Source organism: Salvelinus namaycush, chromosome 1 (genome assembly GCF_016432855.1).
Source record: "Salvelinus namaycush isolate Seneca chromosome 1, SaNama_1.0, whole genome shotgun sequence".
Taxonomy (NCBI): Eukaryota; Metazoa; Chordata; class Actinopteri; order Salmoniformes; family Salmonidae; genus Salvelinus; species Salvelinus namaycush.
The window spans coordinates 22,561,431-22,570,036 of record NC_052307.1 but is presented as its reverse complement, the minus strand read 5'-3'; positions in this window follow the sequence as shown (position 1 = coordinate 22,570,036).

Genomic DNA, 8,606 nt, shown 5'->3' with positions numbered 1-8,606 from the left:
GCCAGTGGCAAGAAGTGATACAACGTAAGTATGTTTAGAAAAATGTATTTGTATTTAATTTTTCATTCCTCCAAATTCTTTTCAGACTTTGGATATTGACTTCATTCCACACATAACACTGCTTTGAAGCACTGTGTTTTTCTTGTGTTCACATAGTTTAATTATAATCTCAACTGCTATACACAGGCTGTAAAGTGCCTTAGGATTCTATTCAGGTTAGCCACTGACATGTGACAAATAGGCACGCATTATTTTCATTTGCACAACAGTAAAGAGAGAACAATAGGGGTGCATATGGGTGTGCCTGATTATGCAACAACTAAGACACTGGGAATTATTTATTTGAACTAAATAGGATTGAATGAGAGCAAATATGTAATGATTGACAATATACTGTACATGGCATTTTGGCCTTGCAAAGAATTGTACGTTCAAGCTTATGTTAAATCAATAAACAAATCCGGAACAGACAAGAAAATTCTCTATTTTTAGAGTGTCTATTTTCAGATTTAAGCCCCAAGATAGGATACACAAACACAGAAAAAGAAAGCATTTAATAGGAAAACATCAATGACAGGTCGCTTGAGTTTTCTTTTCTTTTCCGTGACTCTCTCAAACCGAGGGCACACTGCACAGAACACAACACCAAACCCAGAACAGTACAGAGGGATGCAGGCAGAGCCTCCACATCAATGGCTCACTTCTGTTCTCTGAGAAATCCTCCTCCTGACTCACAATGACTGGTTCATTATCAATGGAATGGCTAACTCTCCAAAACACCAACTGGAGTAGAGAGACAGAGCCTTCAATCTGTCCACAGTCTGTTTCCCATCCTAACTGGCTGAGCTATCAACAGACAGGTCCATTATGTGCCAAAGGCTCTGCCAGTTGATGTCTGTTTCCCTCTCTTTGAACATGTCATGAAGATGAAGATGAATTCAGCCAGGGAGACAAAAACCTGGGCCATCCTAATTACAGGCACATTTATTATTAAGACATCCAATAGAGCTTCCTATAAGCCCAGTATGGTAGTGTTAACTGACCATTGTAAAGAAAGAGGTAGCTACTCTGTTTACTCTGATGAGCTACAGTGAGGATGGAATTTTGGCCTTGTTTTTACACTCAACATCTAAAAGATGATTTTCTTTGTCACGTTCCTGACCTGTTGTCTGTTATTTTTGTATGTGTTTAGTTGGTCAGGGCGTGAGTTGGGGTGGGCATTCTATGTTTTGTGTTTTCTATGTTTAGGCCATTGGTAATTAGCCTTATATGGTTCTCAATCAGAGACAGGTGTTTGTCGTTTCCTCTGATTGGGAACCATATAAAGGTAGGGTGTTCACACTGTTTGTTTGTGGGTGGTTGTCTTCCGTGTCTATATTGTATGTTCGTACCACACGGGACTGTAGCGTTTTGTTTGTAGTCTATTCCTGTTCGTGAGTTCTTCGTGTTAGATGTAAGTTCTCTATTTCAGGTCTGTCTTCGTTCGTTTTGTTATTTTGTAATTATTCCAAGTGTTGTTTCGTGTTCGTCTTCGTGGTTGAATGAATTCATTATGTTCTCAAAACCCGCTGCATTTTGGTCTGATCCCTACTCCTCCTCTTCGGACGAAGAGGAGGAGAACAAGCGTTACAGAACCACCCACCACCGAAGGATCAAGCAGCGGGTTAACGGACAGCAGCAGGTGTACAAGGAGGAATGGACATGGGAGGAAATCCTAGACGGAGAAGGACCCTGGGCAGAACCAGAGGAGTGTCGCCGCCCCAAAGCGGAGCTGGAGGCAGCGAAAGCGGAGAGGCGGCGATATGAGGAGGCAGCACGGAAACAAGGCTGGAAGCCCGCAAGTCAAACCCAAAAATTTCTTGGGGGGGGGGCTCTCGGGGTATATAGTTGGATCAGTCAGGGGACTTGAGCCAACTCCTCCTGCTTTACATAAGGAGCCGGTGAGGGCGGATTTGGAGGTGAGTAACGCAGAGACAGTAAAGGAGCTAATGGAGAAATTGAAGGAGAAAGATATGAGGGATGTACTGGTTTGGTGCATGAGGCACGGCATCCGTCCGAATGAACGTATTGGTGAGTTGATGTCACCGGGTACCGCTCTCCATACTCGTCCTGAGGTGCGTGCTAGCCGTCTGGTTAAGACAGTGCCTACACCACGCACCAAGCCTCCTGTGCGTCTCCAGAGTCCTGTGCGTCCTGTTACTGCTCCCCGCACTAGCCCTGAGATACGTGTTCCCAGCCCAATACCACCAGTGCTGGCACCACGCACCAAGCCTCCTGTGCGTCTTCAGAGCCCGGGTTCTCCTCCATGCACTCTCCCTGGGGTGCGTGTCTCCAGCCTAGTACCACCAGTGCTGGCACCACGCACCAAGCCTCATGTGCGTCTCCAGAGCCCTGTACGCACTGTTCCTTCTCCCCGTACTCGCCATGATGTGCGTGCCCTCAGCCCGGTACCACCAGTGCCGGTATCAGGCACCAGGCCTATAGTATGCCTTGAGAGTCCAGTGTGCCCTGTTGTTGTTCCCCGCACTAGCCTGAAGGTGCGTGTCCTTAGCCCGGTGCCTCCAGTTCCGGCACCACGCACCAGGCCTACAGTGCGTCTCAGCCGGCCAGAGTCTGCCGTCTGCCCAACGGCGCCTGAACTGCCCGTCTGCCCAACGGCGCCTGAACTGCCCGTCTGCCCAACGGCGCCTGAACTGCCCGTCTGCCCAACGGCGCCTGAACTGCCCGTCTGTCCAACGGCGCCTGAACTGCCCGTCTGTCCAACGGTGCTTGAACTGCCCGTCTGTCCAACGGCGCCTGAACTGCCCGTCTGCCCAACGGTGCCTGAACTGCCCGTCTGCCCAACGCCGCATGAACTGCCCGTCTGTACTGAGCCTTCAAAGCCGCCCGTCTGTACTGAGCCTGCAAAGCCGCCCGTCTGCCATGAGCCTTCAGAGCCGTCCGCCAGACAGGAGCCGCTAGAGCCTTCCGCCAGACAGGAGCCGCTAGAGCCTTCCGCCAGACAGGAGCCGCTAGAGCCTTCCGCCAGACAGGAGCCGCTAGAGCCTTCCGCCAGACAGGATCAGCCAGAGCCTTCCGCCAGACAGGATCAGCCAGAGCCTTCCGCCAGACAGGATCAGCCAGAGCCTTCCGCCAGACAGGGTCAGCCAGAGCCTTCCGCCAGACAGGGTCAGCCAGAGCCTTCCGCCAGACAGGATCAGCCAGAGCCTTCCGCCAGACAGGATCAGCCAGAGCCTTCCGCCAGACAGGATCAGCCAGAGCCTTCCGCCAGACAGGATCAGCCAGAGCTTTCCGTCAGCCAGCCATGAGCAGCCAGATCAGTCAGCCAGCCATGAGCAGCCAGATCCGTCAGCCAGCCATGAGCAGCCAGATCCGTCAGCCAGCCATGAGCAGCCAGATCCGTCAGCCAGCCATGAGCAGCCAGATCCGTCAGCCAGCCATGAGCAGCCAGATCCGTCAGCCAGCCATGAGCAGCCAGATCCGTCAGCCAGCCATGAGCAGCAAGATCCGTCAGCCAGCCATGAGCAGCAAGAGCCCGCCGGCCAGGATCCGCCAGAGCCCGCCAGCCAGGATCCGCCAGAGCCCGCCAGCCAGGATCCGCCAGAGCCCGCCAGCCAGGATCCGCCAGAGCCCGTCAGCCAGGATCCGCCAGAGCCCGTCAGCCAGGATCCGCCAGAGCTCGCCAGCCAGGATCCGCCAGAGCTCGCCAGCCAGGATCCGCCAGAGCCCGCCAGCCAGGATCCGCCAGAGCTGCCTTCCAGTCATGAGCTGCCTTCCAGTCATGAGCTGCCTTCCAGTCATGAGCTGCCTTCCAGTCATGAGCTGCCCTCCAGTCATGAGCTGCCCTCCAGTCATGAGCTGCCCTCCAGTCATGAGCTGCCCTCCAGTCATGAGCTGCCCTCCAGTCATGAGCTGCCCTACAGTCATGAGCTGCCCTACAGTCATGAGCTGCCCTACAGTCATGAGCTGCCACTCAGTCCGGAGCTGCCACCCAGCCCGGAGCTGCCACCCAGCCCGGAGCTGCCACCCAGCCCGGAGCTGCCCCTCTGTCCTGAGCTGCCTCTCTGTCCTGAGCTACCTCTCTGTCCTGAGCTATCTCTCTGTCCTGAGCTATCTCTCTGTCCTGAGCTACCTCTCTGTCCTGAGCTATCTAGGGGGGACCGGTGTGAAGGTTCCTAGACCAGGGTTGGGGGCGAGGATCGCCACTCGGAGGACGCTAAGGAGGGGGACAAAGACAATGGTGGAGTGGTGTCCTCGTCCTGCGCCGGAGCCGCCACCGCGGACAGATGCCCACCCAGACCCTCCCCTTGAGTTTAGGGGTGCGCCCGGAGTTCGCACCTTGAGGGGGGGGGTTCTGTCACGTTCCTGACCTGTTGTCTGTTATTTTTGTATGTGTTTAGTTGGTCAGGGCGTGAGTTGGGGTGGGCATTCTATGTTTTGTGTTTCTATGTTTAGGCCATTGGTAATTAGCCTTATATGGTTCTCAATCAGAGACAGGTGTTTGTCGTTTCCTCTGATTGGGAACCATATAAAGGTAGGGTGTTCACACTGTTTGTTTGTGGGTGGTTGTCTTCCGTGTCTGTATTGTATGTTCGTACCACACGGGACTGTAGCGTTTTGTTTGTAGTCTATTCCTGTTCGTGAGTTCTTCGTGTTAGATGTAAGTTCTCTATTTCAGGTCTGTCTTCGTTCGTTTTGTTATTTTGTAATTATTCCAAGTGTTGTTTCGTGTTCGTCTTCGTGGTTGAATAAATTCATTATGTTCTCAAAACCCGCTGCATTTTGGTCTGATCCCTACTCCTCCTCTTCGGACGAAGAGGAGGAGAACAAGCGTTACATTCTTCAAGTGTGTTTTAAAGGAAACACATTAGCATTGTGTTGTCAGCTATAGTTAGAAAACCGAAGTCCCTCCACACCAGAGGGATTTTCTGAGAAAAGGAACAGCCGCATATAAAGAGGTTGCTGATACAGGATGTCTGTGCTTTGAGTAGAAATACATGTGTTTAATGTATAAACCGGTTGGGTGAAGAAGAGCTAGATTGTATCAGTTCATTTCTAGTCATGAGTGTAAACATAACTACTTCATGTCATTTTGGCCTGGGGATTTAAAGGCAGTGTTAAGTAAACACAGAGTGACACATCACCTGAATAATGAATCACTGTGCTCATTTGCTGCTGCTTTATTCACTCTGTAGCTTTAGAATTACACTGCATCCTTTTAAAAGGATACCTCATCTGACATGCTTCTCCCTTAATCCCCGCTGGAGAATAATGCTACTTAAAAACAAATTTGTGTTGACAGGTACAGGCAAAAATTAGGCTCTGCCATATAATTTTTTTGCATATTTGTATACATACTTTTTTGGGATGCATGGCTTTGACAGGCCTGCAAAAGGACTGATGAGACCCAATGTAGGCAAACGTGCCAGGCAGTAAAGAGAGTAGCGTATGTGAGCGGCCCACACTCTCCCCTGGTTCCAGATCAGTTTGGTGTCCCACTCTGTGCAGTGTTTGTGGGTACACTGAGGTTATTAGTCCGACAGTAGTTGAGTTACCCTCTCCAAGAGGTGTTAGGCATTCTGCTCTGCAGAACGCGTGATGTTTGGGTTCTGTGTGTCCCCTGGCATCTCTCAGCCAGCCTCTGGCATCACTCATTGAAGATACTGGCGAGGGAGAATGATTGTTCACATTCAATCACTGTAGCTCCTCTGCTAGACCTAGCGTCTACACAAACCGCCCATGTAGGTTTGGATATTTTTAATGTTGAAGAAACTGACGCAGGGAGCATGAAATCTTGCACCTCACCATGCACACGCTAGTATAGGGTACATATTCTCACTTTGAATTACATGGTGAGAGCTAAAGAGAGTAGGAGAGAGCAAAGGAGAATTGTCATCACAAATACCATCCCCTTTATCAGGCTGCCGTGATTGGTCTGACTCCATTGCTGTAACTACCCTTTGTTCATCCTTTGGCTTTACTCTGACAATCATGTATGTGGTATTTATGTGGTATTCTTTTCTATCGCCTCCTGCTTGAGATTACTCAGATTAACCCATTGTTGTACTAGTTAACCCCGTTTAATCCATATCTCTGTCATCCATAAAGCTACAAACTATAGGTTGAGTCAGTGCAGAAGTACTATGACAGATGAGATCTGGGGTATCAATCCTCCTCTCCCAGCTCCACTGAGCGCTGCTGTCACCACTAGAACCACTGCACTCAGGATAAATGATAGCTGTATAGACCAGTTCTCAGGAAAGCAACATCATCACTCATTCTTGTTTTCTCCACCTCTGATCTGTGTAGCGTGAAAAATACAAAATGTTTGGGACATTCTACATGTAACACAATAGCCTTGGTGTGAAAGTGAAACCAATAAAACTCTCAATCCCAGACCTGAAACATTATGCCTAATAACAGTCCTGGACTGTAAGTGAAAGCATTGTTCATGAAGAGCATGAGTTCATTTAGATTGCCATTTCAGGTGCGTCACTCAATTCATTTTTATCACTTGTCTTTGAAGGGAGGGATCTGATTCACGTGGATTCCTGGTCTGTTTATTGCCATGTAGATGGGCTCCTCCAACCAGGGAGGGGGCACGGGAGGATTCACGGGTGCCCCTAGGTGCTGTGCTGATATGAGTGGCACGGCTGATGTGGACCGTGGGCTGCTTAATTGATTCTGTCAAGCCAACTCCTATATCCAACACCTAGGCCTGCCCACCGTCATGCTTCTCCAATCCCATCCCTCATATCTACCACTGATTGTATCTGTCTGGCGAGTCGTTCATTTCCTGGGCTAGATCCCAAGACAGCCTTAATGTCCTGCGTAAGTATTCTCCCGTTAGCTGCCTAATGTGTCTGATTAATGTGCCTCTGGATCCTCCTGGACGTTTATGATATCTTGAGGGATGAGTGTGACAGAGACTGTATAACTCACGGTGAAGTGGTTGCTTCCCTCCAGTCTTCTACAATACCAGCCTTCCCGTGTCAGCCTACTGAGGAGGAGGATGGTGAGTGTGTACGTTAAAGTATTGATTGTGAGTTAAGATGGCCGATAATGTGCCACTGGGGGCCAGTGTTAGTCCGTGTAATGTGTTAGGATGGCTGGACTTCATCTACCATGTCCTCCATAATTGTTTCTGCTCAGATTATTGTGAATTAGAGAAGCTGCAGCAGGCAGTTACCTTGGCTGTCAGGTGCCATAGTGTTGTATGTGAATCAATCCCAGCACTCAGACAAGCTGTTAGAACATGTTGCTGTCATCCACACTCACCCCTGACAGATGTAGCTTTAATATAATATCGCAGACAGTGATTATCTTTGCGGCCAAAGCACTGCTGTGAATCATAAAGCGTTACATTGTGTGTGTGTGTGTGTGTGTGTGTGTGTGTGTGTGTGTGTGTGTGTGTGTGTGTGTGTGTGTGTGTGGGTGTGTGGGTGGGTGGGTGGGTGGGTGGGTGGGTGGGTGGGTGAGTGAGTGAGTGAGTGAGTGAGTGAGTGAGTGAGTGAGTGAGTGAGTGAGTGAGTGAGTGAGTGAGTGAGTGAGTGAGTGAGTGAGTGAGTGAGTGAGTGAGTGAGTGAGTGAGTGGGTAAATCAAATGGCACTTGAAGAAATGTTGCTTAGTGTCATTTTGTTTATCAGTGATGTTACAACCGTGATGGGCTGTGCAGACCTGTTGTAAAGTTTCAACTCTAGGGAAATGGCTTTGACATTGTCTGTCGAAGGCACTTTACTCCCGAGAGAGAGAGAGAGAGCAGGAGGGAGGGTGAAGAGAACAATAGAGCCTGATAAGAAGTGAGGACGCCTTTGACATCTTTATCAGTCCAAACAGACTCACACATCAAGCTCTGACAGAGCAGAATCTGATCAGTCTGTTGTGAAGAAGCAGAGTTTAAAAAACTTTATTAGTAACCAGTAACAATACAGCAATGCTGCCAGTCTTTGCAATAAAACAATTACATTATCATCATCCTCTTCATTATTTGTGCCATTATAAGTTGTAGAAATAGTAGTCCTAATATGTATTGGTTTAATACAGAATTACTATTTCCCAGACCAGGAAGAAACAATAAGACAAAGTGTGGTGGGTTCACCTTACAAAGCTTCCTATTGCAGACGTAGAAAACTACAGCAGCATGCTGAGCGAAGATATCCAGTGGTAAGAAATCCATTTGAGAATTGAATTCTAAAGCAGTCCTTGATATCAGAGGTTGAAGGGAGCTCTGATAGTTGACTGTAGCCCTTGGGCTCCCCTACAGTGTACTCCAGACATCCTTAGAAGGATTCATGTCAGGGAGAGAAAATAAGTAACAAAGGCTTGAAACCCAGAAAGGCTTGTGCTTTTGTTTGGTGAAAGTGAGGGAAGGACATGAGCAACAACAGGAGACATGGACTGTTGAGCAGGTGGGAGTCTGGGCTTCTAAAGCTGCCTCAGACGAGCAGTGATGCAGGGAGAGGAGAGTTGAAGAAGAGCTGGGTATCTGTCACACAATCCCTTTTCCTTGAAGACACACTGTATGTTCTGTGAATGATGATTGCTTATTCATCTCTTATATCTGGCAATAAAGAAGCAACTTGGAAATGGGAAAATATATTTTATG